The 23,407-nt window shown below is 34.5% G+C and overlaps 1 protein-coding gene across 13 annotated transcripts in view; it reads left to right on the forward strand.

Annotated features, from left to right (window-relative positions):
* The window catches only part of Nf1 (neurofibromin 1), a 384,838-nt gene extending 362,403 nt beyond the window's left edge, over positions 1-22,435 (forward strand). For 11 of the 13 annotated variants that reach the window (XM_069826894.1, XM_069826976.1, XM_069826960.1 and 8 more), the window contains 2 exons: positions 9,209-9,259; positions 18,253-22,435. The gene's annotated coding sequence lies outside the window, so the exon portion shown is untranslated. Of the gene's footprint in view, positions 1-1,824; positions 2,473-9,208; positions 9,260-18,252 lie in introns of those variants that run through there. The other 2 variants (XM_069826901.1, XM_069826910.1) reach the window with 2 other exon arrangements.
* The last annotated feature ends 972 nt before the right edge of the window (positions 22,436-23,407 follow it).

The raw sequence follows: 23,407 nt of genomic DNA on the forward strand, positions 1-23,407 counted from the left end.
AATCTGGCACACTATAATATGTAGAATCCTTAAGGGTCATTGGAAGCAGCGAAGACGTCTAATATTGTTTGAAGCAAAAGTTTCCACTAACTTACTTCACTCACGTCTATTCTTCATTTCTGTCACACTCGATACTTAAAATACTGAGTCCACTTAATCGCGTTTGTAACATGGAGCTACATAAATATGTTTTTATTAGTTTTAATTTTGGAAAGGATCACTCAACTGATGCAACAGTTATAGGTAGAGAGAGAAATAAAATAAAAGCAGTGCAAACATCTGATATACTTGACTCTAAAGCGTAATTTTCGATTAGCAAGAGGTGTGAAATTCTCGAACTGATGTTTTGTCTTTTATCTCGATTTAAAGCACTTTTGAAGCACTGTAATTGAAATGAAAAATCTTCAGTTAAGTATTCAACATACTGTGTTGATAAATATTGGGCTTACTATGCAATTCTTCGTCTTTTGCAATAGACAGAAACTGTGACGTTGGTACACTTAAACTTTTCATAGAGCTGAATCTAATTTTGATTTGATTAACAATGATATTTAATGTCATGTTAAACACATTTACTTGAAAATATTTTTCAGATTCTGACAGACATTCATCTTCAGCCAGATCATCAAAATGCCTCTTAGTTTTGCGGAATATCTTGTTTTAAAATTTGACGTCAACTCCCCATTGTTTTGCAAGAGACATGCTGGACAACAATGCTTCCTGGAAATTATTTCTGTAGTCATTTAGCAAATTCGCAGCAGTTTGTAGTAACACTGAAGCTCGGGAAAGATCAAGGTCGTTAGATTGCAGTAATTTTGACACCAAATTAACATCTTCAAGTATTTTGGAATGCAGGACAACTTGAAAAACAAATTCAAATTTTCCATTTGTTTTTTAAGAGCACTGGCTTCATTACAGTCGTTGGTATTTTTTGATTCTAACACTATTGCAGTTAGTGCCTTCATAACGTCTAAACCATGCCTTAGAGCTTTTATTGAGTTGAATCTTGATGACCAACATGTAGGACAAAGCTGTTTTAAAGAATAAGAAGCTACTGATAACATTTTCCATCGCTTTGTACTTTGGCTGAAAAAAAAGTCTTTCTACTATATCAAAAACATCTTATTTTTAGATACATTTGTAATGGCGTAATTTAGAACTAGATTCAAATTATGTGTGGCGCAGCTGTTTTCTGTTTTTGTTCAATCCTTGATTTTGCTCCATTAAAAGTCCCGGACATATTTGCTGCATCGTCATAATCCTGGTCACAGCATTTCGCTAATGAGATATACTTTTCATCTATTGAATTTAGAATTTTGACTTCCAATGACACAGCAGTATGATCTTTTATCTCTTTGAATCTTAAAAAGCTTTTATTTATTTTTATTCCACAATATTTTCCAAAAGAATCTTTAACTATATTTGAAAATTTGACTTAATTGATCTTTTTTGCTCACATCTTGTAGAAAATTATAGAAAAAAATTGTGCAGACTTGATTTCATTCACGATTTCATCCTCTACTTTCTGTGATAACAACTGAATTAATTCATTTTGGATTTTTGGACTGAGGTATTTTTCAGATGCTTTCGGTCCACGTGCATGATGCTGTAATACGGATCATACTTAGACAATAAGTCCACAATAGCTAAAAATTTTCACTGTGAGCTTTCCCTAATTCTTCTCTATGACCTCTTAAAGCTAGGTTAGATACTGATAATGTGATGATGATATTAATTATGTGATCAAGAATTTGTTTTCATATGTTCATTTCTTTCTTTAATTCACATTCCAGATTAGAATTTACCGTTTCTTTTCTTTTCCAGACATTACAAACAACACATGCCTCCAGATTGGAATGAGACATTTCGTGTGTTAACATTTTTTAATAAGCCCAGCCAATCACAAACGTCCTTTATCCAGGCAAATTGTAAAAAAGATCCTGAACTCCTATTAGCAAATAACCAGCATGGCTCACAATAAACAAAGTCTTCTTTTCTAATATAACAGAGCCATTCTCTTGTCATTTGTAACCCAGATTTTGTTAATTTTTCATAATAATTAATGAAGAAACATCTATTATTTTGCTTAGGATCTTTCGAAAATGAACCTTGGGGTTTGCAAGGCTCATGCTGTATAATAAACTCCTTTGTCTCGTCATTTAAAATATCTGGAAAATTAGCACGATCAGTAGGAAATTCCTTTCTAGTACTAGTAGTATCATCAAAAGAAATACATTCGGCTGTGTGTTATTATCTCCATTCTCAATTTCAGTAGAAATATCAGGCTTTCCAGTGTCTAGATTCACACACTCTTCATCTTCACTAATATTTACTGTACCACTGCTTGAATTTGCATTACTGTCATTTCTTCTTAGAGAAACAGTGAAACTGATCTTTCAATCTCTCTCTTTTTTCTCCATTTTAGCACACCACTCAAATGTTCATAATTAGATTTAAATTGCTTCATTTCGGGGGGGGGGGGAGATTAAACAAAAAACATAAAACACAAAAATTTAATTGCTAGGACAAGGCTAATATTGTAAGCAACACGAGACCAGAATCAAACACTATGTTTCACTTCTACCACTGTACTAGACTTGAAATAATATCCAAGAGACACCATCTGCCTCAGTAATGCATTAGTGGAAAAATAAACCCATACATTCACGAATTTAACCTAAGTATATGCATTGTTGGTGGTGCAGTGACAACTGACAGGCTCGTGTTATACTGGGTGAACAATATAGAGCAGAACAGGTTTTACAGCCGGACTCAAGGCCGCGTGAGCCGTGAAACTGTTCTGCTCTCTACTGTTCACCCAGTATTTCATTATTCAGTTTGCTGATAATTAACATGTACCAGCATGTTTGAATATAATTATATGTGTACAAAACTGCCTTTGCTTATCATAAAATAAATAAATTTTCATTAACGTTTTCGATACTTGTGTTAATGAAAATTTATTTATTTTATGATAAGCAAAGGCGGTTTTGTACTACACAAGTATCGAAAACGTTAATGAAAATTTATTCATTTTATGATAAGCAAAGGCGGTTTTGTACACATATAATTATATTCAAACATTAAAAGCTTATCGGCAAACTTCAACATGAAACTGAAATGTACCAGCATGTTCACTGAAAGTTGCGAACTTTTTTTTTTAATACTGCTTTGCATGTCTTTTTTCTTCCCCCATTATGACAACCTAGTTACATTCCTTTTTTTTTCTGGTTTTCATTTTCAAACTTCTCGTTTTTTGCGGGCCCACTAGGACCTTGGGGCCTCCCCCCCCCCCGCATCGCGGGGTCTGCGGGATCCTCAGTCATGACACTGTTTGGTTTGCCACACAGAAGACATGCTGGAAATTGAAGAATCTTGATCTGGTGAAGATGATGGATAAGGCAATCATGTTCAGACCTAAGGCAGAACAGCTCAACTGACTCCTGACGATCTTTCCCTTTTCCATAGAGTTCCCAGATGTTTTCCCATTTCTTCTGCTTTGTTGCATTCTCATGATCTTGTAGGTGTTGGTTTTTTAATGCTGTTTTTATTTTTTTAGTCTTTCTTCTGAGAGTAGTTGTGCTATTTACAAAGTATGGTTCTGTGGTCCTTTACTGGCCAGTTGATCTGCCATTTCATTGCCCATTATGCCTATGTGTGATGGTACCCGTTGAAGGTATGTTATCGTTTTATTTTGCTTTTGTAGGAGTGTTAATAATTTGCGACATTAATTTATAGTTGGATCATCAGTTATGCGATTCGAAGCAACTGCCTGAATTGCTGCTTTTGAATCTATGAGTAATACAGCTTTAATGAACATTTGTACTCTGAGAATGAGATTGTGTAAGGGAGTCTCTGTTTCTTTAATTTCTTCATCAAAGGTTGTATTGTTACTTCCTAGAGTTCTGTATATTGGCAGAATAATAGAAAAGGGTTGTATGATTAAAGGGATGGTGGATCGAAAAGCAGAAATGTGAAGGTCCACCATAACTGTGAATTGTAAAGTTGGCTAACAAATATCATATCATATATCACATCATATCATATATCATATCATATCACACGAGATGTGCCGGGCAGGATCACCCAAATTCGATATCTGTGTAAGAGAATCATTTACAGATGTTCTAGAAACCATATCTCTACGATACTTGCTTTCACACCTCTCACATTCTCTGTATAGGAAACACATAAAAGTTTACAATACAATATTGTTTTACAACTTCCTTGTACCCTCTCCCTCTACCCCTCAGTTGGAGAAGGGGAAAGCAAAAGTAAGCATTAACCTATTGTTTCTTGCATGTAATACACTGTAATTTAAATACCAAATTTTGTAAATAAGTAGGATGAAGTAGCTTCTAAAAGCAGTTACAGTATGTTATTAAATATTTTATGTAAATTTTTGCACAAAGTTCTACATACTGGAACGTCAATTACGAAAAATGTTTTTTTTTATGCAATGCTGAAATTGGAAGTTTATCTTATTTGGATGTACAAATATAAGATATAAACAGTAATATAATTAGTAAAATGATTAACTAAATTTATTATTCCCAAACATGTAAAGCATACAATGAAACTATATATCATCTTTATGACGCCATTTCTTTGAAATAACGAAAAGGAAATCATATAATTAGTCCAGGTGTAGACTACCTGTATAATGTTTTAATATATTATATAAATTGTGCGATCACAAGATTGAATAAAACTCGCAAATTTGTATCGAAAATGTTAAAGAATAGTTGGCCTACATAATACTGTTACTAGATTAGTAATACATCTTGAAATCTTTCTCAATATCTTTCTTTCTCCTCAGAAATTGAGCTTATTGTAATTGAATCCTATGTCAACATTCCGCTAACCAATTTTGAGATTCATATATAAATAGCGTTAAGACAACATAATACAATGAGTACACTCCTTTTCTTCCTCTGTCCCCTGCCCCTGCCCTTTTTTTTTTTTTTTTCCTTTCTCTTTTCTCATACAGACAAAAGTAAGAAATTTTCGTCCGAGAATGTGGAAAAATATCCGCACACAAGCCAACAGGAGGACTGACAAATGTCTTGGTAGCAACCATTCTTTTTCTGCAAGAGATACTGATATTTGATTTCTGTCCAAATCTCGAAAGCAATTTTTGCATAGGGATCCCATTCGTCCTGGTTTTCCCAGGACAGTTCTGGTTTTCAATTACTTGACCCGATGAATCGACAAACTTCATCCGGGATGCGAATTGTCCCTGTTTTTTTTATTTTCATAATTATCGATTTTAAGTTTGTTGCTATATGTAATGAGAACATGGAAAAAATTAAACATATCGATTTTTATTCAGTCGAGATCACGTAAATCAATTATGAGAGCAATGGTGGCAACAGTATATTGATAGAACTTTAGATTGTCACTCGTGCACTTCTTCATTCATTCACTGCAGACTGCAGGTAACATGGTATTGATCGGCTCAATGGTTGAATGTTACTGTTTGAAGTTGGTCTATATTCATTTCGTGGTGGTGTTTTGGCTGAAGGCCTGAAGAATAATACCGAAGAGAAATGCATTTTCAACGACAGTTTGAAAGAACAGTTTTCATTTATTCGAAAATGTGATAGTTGTTGTTTTCTAATGCCAGGCATTTGACAATAAAGTCATTTGACCTCTTGCACTCCAATATTTTTCAAAGATATTATCATGGCCAGCCACTGAAGCACAGATTTTGAGGTATTCCGAATCCATTTCTTGGTTTGAGTTGCACAATGGGCAGTTAGAGGACTGATATATTCCAATTCTATGCAGGTGTTTGGCCAAACAATCATGGCCTGTTGCCAATCTAAATGCAGCTACAGACGATTTTCGTGGTAAATCGGGAATTAACTGTGGATTTTGATGCAGAGAGTTCATTTTTTCCCTTGAGATTGTGTTATCAAATTTTGTTTGTTGAAGTCTAAGTATGTAGATTTAATAAATCTTTTCACAGAGTAAAACGTAGATTTAGTAACAGGTCTGTAAGTAGCAGTGCTGCCCTTCTTTGCTAAAGCATCCGCATTCTCGTTTCCCAGGATTCCACAATGGGATGGTATCCATTGGAATACAATTCTTTTATTGAGTGATATTAATTGAGAGAGCATTTTAGTTATTTCTGCTGTTTGAGATGAAGGTGTGTGTTTGGAGACTATTGATAGAATAGCTGCTTTGGAGTCTGACAAATGTGATAGTGATGTGGACAAAGTGGAATGTAAGACGTGTCGTTATGTATTCAGTATTTCTCATGGTGGAAAGTGGGACATATTTGACCACGTGGGTACCAAAAAACACAAAATAGCAAAATCTGCTCAAGTTTCAAGCAATAAAATTACATTCTTTTATAAAAAAAAATGAGTTAGATTCTATGGAATGTGTCCTTGCTGCACAAGAAGCTACTTTTGCATAATTATAGTTTTCAGTTTATGGATTGCACAACCAGCATAATTAAGAAATTGTTCAGTAACCAGTTCACAAGCTCTCAAAGTAAATCCAAAGTAATTATTACCAGTGTCTTGTTGCCATATGGTAAAAGTCAAATAATTACAGAATTAAAATAAAGTAAATTTATTTGTTTGTCAATAGATTCATCAAATCACATTGGTATGAAAGTTGTGTCCATAATGGTTAGATATTTCCATCCAGAGAAAGGAATTAATACAAAAATTCTAGAGTTTTCTAGTCTTCCAGGAAAAACTTCTAATATTTTAGTACAGTATGTTATCTCTTGTCTACGAAAACATGGACTTTCTAAGAAAATCGGCAGAAAATACCAACACCAATTGTGGTGGTGCTAAAAGAAGAGGAAAGAATAATGTCTTCACTAAGTTTAAAGAAGAATTAAAATGGGACATAATGGTAATTGGGTGTGCCGCACATAGATGGATGGACGGATGGATGGATGGATGGATGGATGGATGGACGGACGGACAGTGAGGCATACAGACAGACAGACATGTCCTTCAAAGCCCAAAGGTTATAAAACAAGTCAGAGTTTTCAATATTAACAGTATAAAATGTGACTAAAAAATCAAGTCAAAAACAATATTAAGTATACATTATGCTAATATATTTCCAACACCTTCATTATCATAAGTCCACACCTGTGGAGTAACGGTCAGCACGTCTGGCCGTGGAACCAGGTGGCCCGGCTTCGAATCCCGGTTGGGGCAAGTTACCTGGTTGAGGTTTTTTCCGGGGTTTTCCCTCAACTGCAATACGAGCAAATGCTGGGTAACTTTCGGTGCTGGACCCCGGACTCATTTCACCGGCATTATTACCTTCATTTCATTCAGATGCTAAATAACCTAGATGTTGATACAGCGTCGTAAAATAACCCAATAAAATAAAAAAAAATCATTATCATAAGGACAGTGATACTAAATATTCTTTCACTAATTTCCTAAATAATCTTTTCTCTCTGATTTGTTTAATATTTTCAGGTAGAGCATTAAACAATTTTAAATCTAGGACCATGTGTGATTCACTGTACTTAGACAAATTATATTTTGGCATTACATACATGTTATAGTTTCTTGTATTATAATCGTAATAATTCCCCACTAGAATTATAATCAATGATGTTGCTATATACACATTTGATCAAACATATAGTACATAATGCCGTCGAAAGTCCTGTTGATGTCTTCCTGATTGATGTTCAATCAGCAGTGGTTAAAGTGTTTCAGCACTTCCACCAATACACTGTAAGAGCTGAGTCACTAAATTTTTTTCGTGACTTTGTTGAAGTTGAATATAAGATAGTTCTGAGCTATGGCAAAACTTGATGGCTATCACTGCTACCAGCTTTGACTCATTTTATTGAAATGTATGATAGTCTGAAATCTTACTTTCTCTCACTGGACAACTGTCCTGTGGTTCTGGAAGAATTTTTCAAAGATAAACAACTATTGATTTTCTGTTTGTTTCTTAAAACTCAATTGAGGCATTTTATGAAGCCATATGCAGGATTGAACGTGAAGATGCTACTAGTTTTGAGTTTCAAAAACAAATTGGCAGCCTTTTGAGAGTACTAACTTCAAGGCGAGATGAACAGTTTCTGTACAGTGATGTCAAGCTTGTGCTCAATGAACTTCATGAAGAAGGTACAATGTCTCCACAATCTTTTATGAATTACGTCGTTGAATTCTATGATACTACAATTCAGTACATTCAGGAGTGGACAGAACCCTTTTCGTCATTCAAATTGATGCTGTGAGCTTTTTCATTGAATTCAGAATTTTCTTGGAATGATGTGCTTAGCTGCCTTGAAATTGTGAAGAAATTTGTGCCAAAGTGTAACGTAGAAGGCTAGGACTGTTTTGATGAGTTCAGCCATGTAAAGATCATTGCAGAAGGTAGAATGGAATCTTGGAAGAATGATTCGTGTGAAGTGAAAGAAAGGTGGCTACTGGTATATAATGTAATAAAAAATTAACTGAGCAGTGAAAATATAAAAACAATTGTTAGTGTCTGCTTGACAATACCAGGATCAAATTCTTCATTTGAAATAATTTTCTCAATGATGTCTTGTGTGTGGAGTGATGTAAGAAATAGGTTAAAACTGGAAACTGTTAATTCTTTATTATTAGTGAAAACTTATTTTAAGGACATATCATGTTCTGAGTTTTTCGATTTTATGTCTAAAGACAGTAAACTCTTCGAAAAAAAAATATAAGAAATTTGAAGACGCAAGTACCTCAGATAAAGTAATGTAAAATAAGCAAAAACAATGTACTCACATGTAATTTCTAATATGTGTAAAACGAAACCATTTTGATGTTATTCTTTTATATTTGCATTTCACTTTTTTTTTTCTTTCTTTTTTTTTTTTTTTTTTTTTTTCTTTTTCTTTCTAAGATGCCCTACAAAATACATGTAACCTTGTCCCAACAACCTGCACGGAAATGTGTCCTGGTTTTTTAATTTCATAAAATGGAATCTCTACTTTTGCATTGATAGCATGTACTATTAAAATGACAACACAGAAACGAAGTGGTTTATTTTTATATCAATTTTTCTTCATAGAAAGTAGTAAAAGTCGTCACACTTTCATTTGTATTCACTATTTTGGACTATTTTCATTATTTTGTAAACCACGTGAAGTGGGCCACCCAGAATTACAGATCACTACAGTAGATCGATGTTTGATATTGTAATAATACCTATGTACTTTTCTTTTATATGCTGCCAGGAACGGGAGGCCAAATTCTATTCAGCCCTTTTTGGAAACACCACTGATCAGGTGAAAAATATTTCATTGATACATAAGTTAAATAGCCATTACTGGTATTCTTATCATTATATTTGATCTAAAAAATAATATTTAGCACGTAAAGTTTGGAAAACTTTTTACTTGAAATCACGTTTAATATTCTAAGATTTCAGGCATTCATGTGATTGGATTACGAAGATTTTAGGTTTTACAATCTTGATTTGAGATTGAAGAAATCAAAGGTCTGCACATGACTGAAAAACCCAAATCTTCTTAAAAAATCTGTTCATTATGCATGTTATTCTGTAGTTCATAAATTTTCTGGAGAATATAATGAGTCCATGTTGAAACATTCGTACACAACTTTTAACACTTGAATATAAATAATTTATTAAATGGCGAGCTTACTCGTGTTAATTACGTAAGCATGTGCGGCTTACAGCTGTTTCGGTGCTATTTAACACCATCCTCAGAGCCTACTAGATCTCGGTGCTATCTCAACTTTGCTGCCTGTTGTGTGGGTGTGTTCGTGTGATGAAGAGTTGTGTCATGTGTTGTGTGATGAAGAGTTTCTCAACACACAGATCAATTTCAGAACACACATACTATTTGACACAACTCTTCATCACACGAACGCACCCACACAACAGGCAGTGAAGTTGAGATAGCGCCGAGATTTAGTAGGCTCTGAGGATGGTGTTAAGTAGCACCGAAACAGCTGTAAGCCGCACATGCTTACGTAATTAACACGAGTAAGATCGCCATTTAATCAATTATTAATATAATGAGTTATGTGTTACAGAGAATTCTCTGAATTTCACACAGAGATACATCCAATTGCTAAAATATTGGGTCCTTTTGTATTAGAAAAATAAAAGAACATAATTGTAACCAGGTATAAATTTTATTATGATAACATGTTTTCTAAACTAATGAAGAAAAATTTTTTAAATCTAAAATCAAATAGAAAAGCCCAAAAATTATTAAATATGAAGCAATGCTAGAAAACTTGTCTAAAAATAAAATATAGCAAGAAGAAAAAACTTATAAAAAGTATATTTCAACATTCATGAAACCATATTCATAGTTTATGTACACACAAACATTGTCTGCGATGTACTGGTACCATCAGAATAATAATTTTCAGATGTTTATGTACATGGGGTATTGATGGTTAATAGAAATAAAAATATTGAAATATACGGTAATATTTTTTACCATGCAGTTGTCAGACTGAGAAGATATACAGACTTCAAACGGAAGTTCTACCCTCTTTAACCCAATGAACTCGTATTTAAATATCCTGTGCTCTGATTTAAATGCACAGATTGGGGATGAATGTACAATGTGCTGTAAAAAAATTACTACGCCAGATTTTAATGCAGAATTTATCAGAGACTGTGTCAAAAGTATGTTTTTACTGATTAAGGTATATTAGTAAATTATTTTAATATGCAATCAAGATTTTCAGGTATAACTCCCTGTAAAGTTGATTTGAATCATTTCGAGGGAAAAATTGTTCCGGAGCCGGGTATCGAACCCGGGACCTTTGGTTTAACGTACCAACGCTCTACCACTGAGCTACTCGGGAACTCTAACCGACACCGATCCAATTTTTCCCTCTATATCCACAGACCTCAAATTGGGCTGACAACCGTCATGCAACCAACTTCGAGTGCACACTAACTCCTTGTGACTTAAATTGTGGTTTTCTGTTAACGAACAGTAACGTGTATTATGCAAATCAAGGTTTTCAGGTATAACTCCCTGTAAAGTTGATTTTAATAATTTCGAGGGAAAAATTGTTCCGGAGCCGGGTATCGAACCCGGGACCTTTGGTTTAACGTACCAATGCTCTACCACTGAGCTACTCGGGAACTCTAACCGACACCGATCCAATTTTTCCCTCTATATCCACAGACCTCAAAGTGGGGAAAAATTGGATCGGTGTCGGTTAGAGTTCCCGAGTAGCTCAGTGGTAGAGCGTTGGTACGTTAAACCAAAGGTCCCGGGTTCGATACCCGGCTCCGGAACAATTTTTCCCTCGAAATTATTCAAATCAACTTTACAGGGAGTTATACCTGAAAATCTTGATTTGCATAATACACGTTACTGTTCGTTAACAGAAAACCACAATTTAAGTCACACGGAGTTAGTGTGCACTCGAAGTTGGTTGCATGACGGTTGTCAGCCCACTTTGAGGTCTGTGGATATAGAGGGAAAAATTGGATCGGTGTCGGTTAGAGTTCCCGAGTAGCTCAGTGGTAGAGAATTGGTACGTTAAACCAAAGGTCCCGGGTTCGATACCCGGCTCCGGAACAATTTTTCCCTCGGAATTATTTTAATATGGTAAATTTTCAGCAAACACAGCTCGGCAAATGAAACAATTGGGTTAACTATTGGTATGAGTAGATAGAAAATTCGTATTACTAAAGTGCCATTGCTCCTACAAGTAAGCTGAGGTAAAATGGTTAACCTTTATTTCTGAAGCAGTTAAAACCTATTATGTAAGTCCATGTTCATATTTCGAGTTCAGTTACAAGTTCTTCATTGCATACAGATATATTTTATTTTATTTTTGTAAAGTATTTGATTTGTGTTTATTCATTCCAAGTGTAGTTAACATAGCTTTGGAGCTGATCTTGTAAGACAGATTGTTTCTGAATTCTGCGAGGATATATTTTCTTACTGATGGTCACATACTTTTCTGTAAAATATGCGTAGTGAAAATGGCAAAAGATAAAAAGTTCACCATTCAACAAAATGACAGTTGTGAAAAATATATACAAACTGTTGTTGTTATTGCCATCGTCATTGTCGTAAATTTCAAACCATTACGTAAATAATTTTAGTGTCATTTACATAGTTCACTTCGACAATTTGTAGATTATCGAAATTCAGGCCCTGGTTATTTTATACTTAGTCTTTTTATACGAATTTAATTAATGTAGATTGATTGTGAAATTTCATAGTAGTTCATCAACTGCACATAATACCTGACAATGCTGTTTTACAACTTATTTATTTTTAAGGCTAATCATCTACACATATAGGGTGTTCGCAACTTAATGCCCGACAATGCAGAAGTGTATTCCTTGATTCATTCTACAACAATTTTACCCAACATGTCCTAATCAATATTCTAATACTTTCCGAGTTAGAAGAACTTAAAAGTTGGAACTTTGGACAACTATTTGGAATTAATAAATGTGTTATTAGGAAAATAAAAGCAGAAGACATTGAGAAGTAATCTGTTCTTTTATTACACGTACAAACCCTGCACAGATCTGCCTACTTGGACATGAAAACATTACAAACTTAACCAACCAGTCAGGTCTTCATAAAGTTCCAACAATTTATTACATTACAAGAGAAAAAAAAAAGAAATAATAATAAAAATTGCACTGTATCAAACTAACAGGCGAATCTGTGTGATGTTAGTGCAGACGCTCCTTGAGCATCTCTACACTACATAGCTGTACATAGTAGTGAATGAGTGGCATTCGGGATGATGTCTTATGTGGTCTGCGCCTGAGTTTCAAGTTCTGTTTCTTATACCGTTGTTTTCATGTGACTCCACAAATAATCCAGCAGTATCAAATCCAAAGACTTTGGAGGCCTGGCATGACCTATTCAGAGATTTTGATACCGTTGGTTTAGACATTCCCTCACATGGCAGGTGAAATGGGGCATTGCGCCATCATATTGGAAGTACATGTCACACTGCCAAGGGGACGTCCTCTAGTAAGAGTGATAAGTCATTAGTCTGAAATGCTTCTTGTCGTGTCCCCATTAGAGTCCCATCAATAACAAAAGGCCTGAACAGCTGAGCATTCAGCATCCTACACCACATGTTTACTTTAAATCTTCACTGGAAGCTTTTCATTCTATACTGATATGGATTCTGCATTGCCCACGTTGTGCATTCTGTGAATTGAACATCCCATCGCTGGTGAAGGTTGCCTCATCTATGAAAAGTATGTTGCTGATTAGTTGTGGATGGACTATTAGCCAGTTACAGAAGGTCAGGCAATGAGAAGGATCTCTGGGCTCTAGGTTCTGCACAAGGTTATCATGATATGGATACATACCTTCATTTCGTAGTATGTGCCAAGCTGTGGAATTACTAACTCCAAGACATGCAGCAATTTGACGTGCGCTTATTCGTGGAGTATCATATAACTACAGGCCGTAAGTCTTCAGTTCAGTCTGGCCGTACTTCTCCATGTTGTACATGTAGGCTTGGAACATTTTCATGTTCAGCTAAATGGCGATAGTAGTAGTAGTAGTAGTAGTAGTAGTAGTAGTAGTAGTAGTAGTAGTAATAGTAGTTCCTTTTACTCCCTGATGGAGCAATCAATGAGAGATCTCCATCAGACACGATTGGCAGGAATAGCCTTGACCTCATTCCACACTCTTCCAGTGCTCTCAACCTCTTCTCTCACAGATCTCCTCCATGCGCCTCTTGGGCGTCCCACTGTTCGGGCTCCTTGGGGATTCCACTCTAATGCTTGTCTTTCAATAGCCTCTCTTGGTTTCCTTAACGAATGTCTCTCCACCTCCACTTGCGCTTTCTGATTTGTACTTCAAGTGGATCTTCATCTGCCAATCTCCATAGGTTTTTATTACATATTATTACTGGTCAAAAAATGTTCAAAATTCTTCGCAGGCATGTATTGACAAAGGTTTGTAATTTTGCATTGATGACTTTATTTGAGACCAATTCTCTGATCCATAAAGAAGAACAGCTTTAACATTACTTCTAAAAAGTTTAATTTGGTGTTTCCAGAGATATATTTATTTCTCCAGACAGAGTAAAGTTATACAAATAAAAGATTCGCTCTCTTAATTCTGTTTATAGTATCCTCCAATACTCCTCCTGATGAGTGATTATACTTCCAGGATAAGTAAATGAGTTCACAGGTTCTATTACTTGTTCACCAACCAAAAGCTGTCTTGCCGTTCTCGAATTTATCCAGAGCTCTTTGGTTTCCTTTATATTAATTTTAAGGCCTGCTAAATTTTATTTTGATTGCAAACTGTTAACTTTTTCTTGCATATGATCGAAACGTTGAGATAGAAGACAAATATCATCAGCATATTCCAAACCCTCAAGACTCTCAAAAAGTTTCACCTAATACCCCTTCACACAGTCTTTGGTTACTGAGTTCATTATATTATCTAACACCAGTATAAATAATATTGGAAATAGGATACATCCTTGACGCACACCACTCTTTAAGGGAATTGAATGAGAAAATTTCGCGTTGTGAGGAACTTGACAACTATATCCATTATATAGTTTTTTTATTATTCTAATTATTTTCTCCGGGAATCCATATTTCTTTAATACCTGCCATATGTATTCATGGTTCAGGAAATCAAAGGCCTATTCAAAGTTTACAAATGTAGCATATAAAGTAGTATTCCATTCCGCACTTTGTTCAATAATCAACTGTAAAGTACCGTATTGATTTGATCAATACAGCTACGGTTTTTCCTGAAACCAGCTTGTTCTTTCCTCAAATGTGTTTCCAGAATTCCTCCTATTCTGTTCAGGATAATTCTAGTGAACACTTTATCTGATGTTGACAAAAGAGATATACCTCTCCAATTTTGGCATATCTCCCTTTTTCGGGATTTTAACAATTATTCCATTTTTCCAATCACCAAGAATTTCTTCCTTATTCCAAACTTTCTTGAATAGTGGTAATAAAATATCCGCAGAAGTATCAAGATCGCTTATTATAATCTCTGGGGTTATTTGATCCTTCCCTGGAGATGTTCCTGCTTTGGTTTGTTTTAATGCTACTTTTATTTCGTTTAATTCTGGCAGTTTTAAATTTATTCCAATATCTTTGTCTTCCTGCAATACTTGATTTACAGCGTTGCTGTGTGACTATCCTTGTTTAACCAAGTCTTCGAAATATTGTTTCCACCTGCTTAGCTGATTGTCTTCATTTGTTAACAGTGTACCATCTTTATCCCTTATTGGACAGTTATAGTCACACAACTTTTTTGATAGTATTTTAGTAGACTGATATAGAGTCTTCAGATCTCCTCTATTTGCTGCTACCTCTACTTTTTTTGCTATATCATCAAACCATTTTCGTTTGTCTCTGCGGACTTTCCTTTTAACTTCCCTATTTAAATCATTATATTTGATAGATAGTAACTTTACCTGATTTCTGGCCTTACACACATTTATTTGGTGTTTCGCCTTCCTCCTTTGTTCTATGGTTTCCCATGTTTCTGTTGTCATCCAATCCTTCTTCTGAACGTTTTTATAACCCAATGTCTGTTCATTAACTTCAATGAAGTTTTCTTTTATTTTGTTCCATATTTGTTCAACTTCTTCTGATTCAGATTCAGCTTCATTTCCACTTTGGCTTAATATTTGAAATAGGTTTCTTTATTCTATCTTTATTTCCTCGTTCTCAGCTTCATTCTTGGATCGATTTACATAAAAACGTTTGCTTCTTGTTTCAAATTTCTTTCTTGTAGTAAGAATTTTAATCTTGAGACATGCAACTACCAGATGATGATCACTCCCGACATCTGCTCCTCTTTTATTTCTGACATCCAGAAGGGATCTTCTCCATTTTCTTTTAATTGCAAAATGATCAATCTGATTTTGTGTCTGTGAGTCTGTGAAACCCAGGTTACCTTGTGGCAAACTTTATGGGGAATCATGTGCCTCCTATAATTAGATCGTGGTTGGCACAAAATTATGTGAACAGGTTTCCATTTTCATTTCTTGTTCGTAATCCATATTTGCCAACTATTTGTTCTAGACCATAATTCTCATCACCGACCTTTGCATTAAGATTCCCCATAACTATTGTAATATCATTTGATCTAATTTTGTTAATTGTGTCTCTCAATGTCCTATAGAAATCTAACTTCTTGTTGATTTCTGATGCCTCAGTCGGAACATAACACTGAATTATGCTAATATTCCTAACTTTAGCTTTCGATCTTGCTGTAATAATTCGTTCAGAGACAGGGTGCCACTGCAATAAGCTTTTATGTGCATCATTCGTCATTAAAATACCCACTCCCTCTCTATGTATATGTTCATCTGTAACTCCAGAATAAAGGAGCGTGTAACCTTTTTTTGTAGTCAAAGATCCAAAATCTTTCCATCGAATTTCGCTCAGTTCCAATATCTTTAGCTTATATCTTCTCATCTCGGCTATAATTTATTTCACTTTTCCTACTTCTTTCATTGTTCGCACAATCCAAAATCCTATTTTCGTGTCCTTTTTCGTACCATTTTGTCCATCTGGCCTTCTCTCACATCAGTTTTTTTTAATCATCTTTAATTTAAGGAAATGTGAGTGATTGGCCCTCATTCCCCGAGTATCCTGGCAGGGCTGCTATCCTAAGGGCTGGATACCTGCCCGCTTGCTTCGTTGGTCTGCAAGCAGTGTTTAGGCATTTCCTCCTAAATACAGTAAGTGTTATGGTTATACCGCCAGTACTCAGTCGCCAGTACCTCATTAGTCATAAAACAGGGCCCATCACGAGAAGATGAGGTTGGCAATTGGGAAAGAGAGGCTATAACTTGCGCTTCATTCCCCCTTGGGCCCCAAATGGCGACACATACGTGTAAATACTCCTGGACCTGGCTGCCTACGATCTGGAAACCATATCCGATATCCTCACCATCACACAATTCATAATGAATATAATATCAGTGTATTCTTGATCAGAATACAAGAACAGCATTTTCACAATCACCGGGCACTGCTAGCCCTGCACAATGCAACAAACTGTACTGCATAGTGGTTACATGCACAATGACTGTTTCTAATGGATGTCTCTGATCACTGTCAATGGAGCACCTCACATATTCCATTGTTTATAGTGTTTGGCGCTGCAAGAAGAGCCACAAGTCATTAACTTGTTAATGGTCCAATTTAGTATAGGGGTATGCTAGCTTACATCACTATTGGATGAATCAAGGAATACATCTCATCATTGTCGGGCATTAAGTTGTGAACACTCTGTATAACCAAATGTATTCGAGTCTGTTCTTCAAACCTTCTTCTGGAGAAAAAGGTGGTGGAATATATTACAGTGGATAAGGAGATGATTACTGTTCAGTGCACGGGAATTTTGTCATTTTTAACCTTCTTTTCGTCCAACTTCAAGACTTTTCAGGCATAATTGGCGCTCGAAGAATAATTATGTTAAAAACATAATTATTAACGTATTCCTCAGTTCCATGATGAAAAATACAACAAAAAGCGTTTTGCCAGGAAAAAAGCACGGGATTTAATTAAAATATATTCCCAGGTCATGTCCTCACCTTGTATGTTCAAACCATATTTTAAGTTTACTCTTTACAAACCGAACTAATTTTATAAAATAGTTTTATATAACAACTAATTATAAGGATGCTTTATTTTTAATGAAATTGAAATTTAACTGCATTTGCCTCTGTTCCAGTATTATATGAATTTGAATAATTTCAAGGAAAAAGTTTTCCAGGGTTGAGTATCGATCCCGGGGCCCTTCGCTTAGCGCACGAATGCTCTCCTGACTGAGCTACCCCAGAAACTATACACGACACCTTCACATTTCTCCTTTATATCCACACAACTCGGGGAGCTACTACCTGAAAGCCAGATTTGCATATTATATGGATTTGTTTATTTTTACATAATTTTGTTTGTTTGTGAAAAATCTATTAAATATAATTAAATGAAATTACATCTTATATTGTTTTATTATGTTGGCGAATAAATTAGTGATAGCATTTATTCATTGACAACAAAAAATCTTTCAAAAATGAATAAAAGATCCCATACTGTAAAAATCAACTACATATAATCAACAAAATTTAACCTGTAACATATACAAAGATAATAAATTAATTTTAGCAGAAATAATAATAATAATAATAATAATAATAATATAAACAAATAAAAATAATTTATATAATTTCACATTATACCGAATTAGACAGAAACTTTTCAGTGTAAATAATGGTAATGGTGAATTTTTTTTCTTTTCAGGATGCCTTAGATGAAGCAGTCTGGCATCAAAAGAAAGTGCAGTATCGGCGACGAAGCAGCAGTGATAGCAAGACTCGACGTAGGAGTGTCTCTTTAGTTGGCATTCCAACACGTCACTTCCACTGCTTGCATTATTGCTGTTTGGAACCACACTAAATGAATGTGCCTCCCTTCCTGTCTCTCATACACACAAACACACTGCTCACTTACCTAGTTGTCCACTATGTTAGTGACTGGTGCAAGTTTTTACATCCTGTACTATGTGATATTCATATTCTGAGGTGTCTAGAATAGATTTTCTCAGCATTTTCTGTGGTGACTGTCCTTCTAGATTGGAGAATCAGAGACTAAATATTTATTGCATTTAACTTCCATTAAAAAATCCAATCAGATATTAGGTTATTATATGAAGCATTCTTGTTTTGGACAAAGAATACATCTTTTTGTCGGTTTTAAATTTAACTGTTGAAGTGCGGAAGTAAATTAAGTTATTATAATAATATTCCATTATAGAGTAAGAATTTTTATTCAAAAGTTTTTTGCTTTTTTTTTTTTCTTCCTGAGATGAAAGTGTTTCATTCAGTTTTACTGGTGGACCTTCTGGAATATAATTTTTGATATAATTGATCTTTATTAAACATTTTCGATTTTGTACATACTGGTAATAGTTAAACATGTAGAAAAGATTTGAATCAAATGATACAGTTTACTATTACATGTACAGAAATGTAATATCAAATAATATACCAAACTATTTAATAGGATATTGAAAACTTTTGTATTATATAGAGTACCAGTACCTCTTTTCTGTATAACTAGAGTATTCTGAAACAAGTTTATTTATCTATTGTTAATATTTTTCCATTAGTTTAATCTTTCATGGTACAAGACATCTATGTCTTTTTACAGAAAGAGAGTACTATGATATTGTTAAAGAGTTCAATAGATCTGAAGCTTCCGAAAACAATCGACATTTCTTATAAAATTTTTGAGATATTGGTGTGAATCTACAATATTTGTAAATAAAAAATTCTTCTCCATTCTTTTGTCATTCATGAAAAGTTTAAATGTTGTATTTACATTTCAATAGATTTTCAGTTGCTGGTCTGGAAAACTTATTATAATAGAATAACTGAAGCAAGGAAAATGTAAATGTTGTTATAAGGAAGTTTGTGAAATGTAAATTTAAAAACTTTTATTCAGAGACTGTATTTAGAGCTAGTTTAAATTCATTGTTGATATGTCGGTTGATTGATGATATTTAAGAACATCATAAAACTTATATAATGAGTATTACTTGTATTTGTGCTCAGTGAAGTGACTGTTGAGAGAAAAGAATTGAGAAAATAACGTGGTGGTAATGCAATTGACCTATAGCTTTATGTCAACTACAGATAGTTTGTAATGGCTATATTTAAAAGTTTTAAACTTGAAGTTCCAGGAGGTTACCAGTAAAATTCTTAATACGTAATGGAATTATTTGAATCAGCTTTCTGCACATGCTCAAAACTAATGCTTTTACCGTGGCATCAATCTACACTTAGGCCTACGTCTAGTACATATAATAAACTGATAGAGGAACACTGTGTTTCAGTTTAATGTATGTCGTATTTCATGACAGATTTTGGCTCTTAAAATTCACTCTGAGAAAATGACGGGTATGTATTTGTATTAACTTGACTTCTCACTTCTACAAACTTATACGAAAAGATTATGTAAATATGTTAATTTACATGGACAGAAATATTTATTTAAGTAATTACTTAGATTTTTAAAAACTGTTGAGTGGTTTTTAACTTATTACCAATCAAATATGTATAATATAACATTACCACTATGCAGTGGAATTTCAATTTTCGTCATCTTTTACAGTTGAAGGGATCACCAGCAAAAGATGCTATCCAACAAAATCTGAATTTGTGCCAAGGTGAACTTCCATTTCCGATCATGCTATAAATATAATTCAATCTGAACATCAGATTCGCATGTTATTTTGCACACAAGACAAGAAAATCGAATAAAAATTATAGCTGATATGAAAGCAGAAGTGAATCTATGCACCACATTTAGATTTTGTTAGATAGCACCTTTTGTTGGTGACCCCTTCAGTTATTTCCTCCATTCACTGTTGTCTGCTATGTAGCTACTATTATTAAATTCAATCATTGACATTCCACTAATCGTAATCTTTGTTGCATCCTTGCTAAATAACGGTCACATGGTCTCGTACATCACTAGTAACCAGTGTTAAAAAAAAGTATAATTTTTATATTTGCGTGGAATTTTCCTATTTAAGGTTCATATAAATTGCAGTATCGTTCATAATCATTACTGATGCACGTCTAGACTATTGCATCGTTTTTGCTGCCGATTATGACTTTTCTGTCATTTTGTCGACTTCTGTCTGTGCACGTGTACTGTAATGTATCTACCATATGCCACCACAGAAATAATGTATCATCATTGTATTGCTGTCTGGAGTAGTAGCGAAGACAACACAGGCAAGGTATATTTCATATTTAACTTTCAAAACTATTATGAACACCACAAACTAGAAATTATGGGTTCTTATTTTCTTATTTATCAGTAGGCTATAACATGATGTGTGAAATTACTGGAATTTTCAGAAATTTCGTTTCTGTTTATATTCACATCAGAGATACCGGTATTAATCCGGTAACACTACTAGTAATATACACGGGTGTTTCATAATCTCGTGGATGGGTTCAGACCTCAGGGAACCACAATTGAGGCAGTTCAATCATATTTATCTTTAGTAGTTATCTTTATTTAGATAGGAATGAGTTTTATTTTGCAGTGACTCCAAAGAATAGTGCTGCTATGAGTGTGAAAATAGTAAAGAGATCTAGAAATGCTATAATCTAATCCGCAAAGTGCAGAAGAAGAAAAATAAGAATGATTTTGAGGCAGATAAACTACTTGTGAACATAACCCATACATACCAAATTTCTCTCACAACTCTTGTGGTAAGGGACAGTATTTATTTTTTATAATTTGCATGCGTTTGTAACTGCATTGAACTTTCGGAATAAATTGTAGCTATGATATGAGTTTAAATTACTTAATTATCATTATTTGGTAACCATTGTAGTTGCCGAGAATAAATTAACGAAATTCGACTATAGTCTTAGGGCTACTCCTGTTAGCAAACAATCATTGCCAACCCACATGGGTGCAAATAAAATATGATTATAGTTGCATTTGCACTTGTTATAGATAAAAATGTCCATTGCATTGTTCAGACATTTTACATCCCACTGAAATGGAGATGTTTTCAGTTGTATATAGACACCTTCCATTCAACCAATGAATCTCAGTTTTGTATGTTTTCAACTTTACTTTCATCGATTAATTCAGCCCCCATGTGAAAATTTTCTAAAGTAACAGTGATGCAACGAATGCAACAAATTCACTGAATAAAGTTACAGGAACGTGATCGAAAGACATTGGTTATTATTGCAGCCAGTAGCAGCTCGTGACTTTTCGTCTCGGGTGTGCAGTTTTAATTAAAAATGACTGAACATTTAAATAAGCATACACGAAAATTACTACAATATTGGATATTAATTATTTCTAAAAGCAAACTATAGAACGTACCGTTAGTGTAAATGCCTGTGTGAAAAGTTCATCCTTCTTTCCTTTTCGGCAAACTTATTCATTATCTTTTCGTTAAAGCTCGGATGTCCTTTGGGAGCTTCTTTTTAATAGACAGCATAGCCAGCACACTAAGTCCATCCTCAGACATCGTACAAAATAACCTATTTGTAAGTTCACATCCACAAATCAAGAGTTTTTTCATACACGTCCATATCAAAATTTCATTTCACCTCCTCTTTGCACTTCTGAACTAAATGGTTGGTCTTCCACTATTTTTAATAATCAACTTTTATTCTATAATTAACCTACAGAAGTTTATATTTTTCACTTTGACAAGAGTATTCATTTTAGAAACATATAAAACACTTTACCACTACCGAACAATTTTATTATTTACAGACTCCTCGATCTTTTACAGACAACAAACACCTACTTCGCACTAAATCTGCACATTCCAATCTGGTCATAAAGTAAAATTATACTGTACATAAAATATCAAATTTAAAATAAATAAATCCATATAATTTGTACAAATATGTACTATGTAATAAATAATAATATCTTATTCTCTGGATTGTGTTTTTAAGATGATGGCATATGTTTTGTTCTTAATTGTTCCTTAGTCAGTAGATGGAAGCACCCTGTTCATTCGAGAGTGTTGACTAGCATTTTGCTGATGTTTTTACCGCATATTGGCAAAAAAACAAGAAAATGATGCGTGAGCGCAGTAGCAGCTCAGAGGTGATGCTCCTGAAAGACCATATTTTGTGTACACCGTCCCTGCACACTACCAACCCCTCACTCGCCTTTGCCCTTGAGTGCATGCAAAGATGTATAGGAATAGAAGCCCAAGTACAGCGCTGATGTACAGTGTGCGGAAATTTAAGCAACCATGTGAAAGAACACAGATTTTTTTTGGAAGAAAGTGTTGACAAATTGAACAATGAGAAACCAATAGAAAATGATACGAATTCAATTTATTACAGGGTGTATGCATGCGTCAATGCTTATACACAGCCGCTGCCACTGATTGCAGCACAATTATGAGGGTTGTTTGAAAAGTTGGTAGCCTGACATAGAAATTAAACTAGGATTATTCTGAAATAGCTTTTATTTCTTAACATAATCCCTCTCTGAGATTCACACATTTGGTCCACCAGTGCTGCTGTGCTGTTATACCATGCTTGTACACAGATTCCTTGAGGTCTGCAAAAAAATCTTCTGCTCCTGCAATAACCTCTTCATTTGACGAAAATTTCTTCCCAGCCAAGTGAGTTTTGAGCCTTGGGAAAAGAAAGAAATCTGAGGGTGCGAGCTCTGCAGAGTGGGGGAGGGCTGCGGCAACAATTCAAGCTATAGTTTCATAGTTCATGTCATTTAGAAACCTCAATTACAGACGTGTGCGCAAGTACATTGTCGTGATGAACCAACACTTTCTTCTTGGCCATACCCGATCCTATTCTCGCAAATGTTCCTTTCCAGTTGCTGCAGGAGATTTGAATAATATTCTCCGGTTATTGCTCTCCCCTCTGCTACA

Source organism: Periplaneta americana, chromosome 1, assembly GCF_040183065.1.
Source record: "Periplaneta americana isolate PAMFEO1 chromosome 1, P.americana_PAMFEO1_priV1, whole genome shotgun sequence".
NCBI classification, from domain to species: domain Eukaryota; kingdom Metazoa; phylum Arthropoda; class Insecta; order Blattodea; family Blattidae; genus Periplaneta; species Periplaneta americana.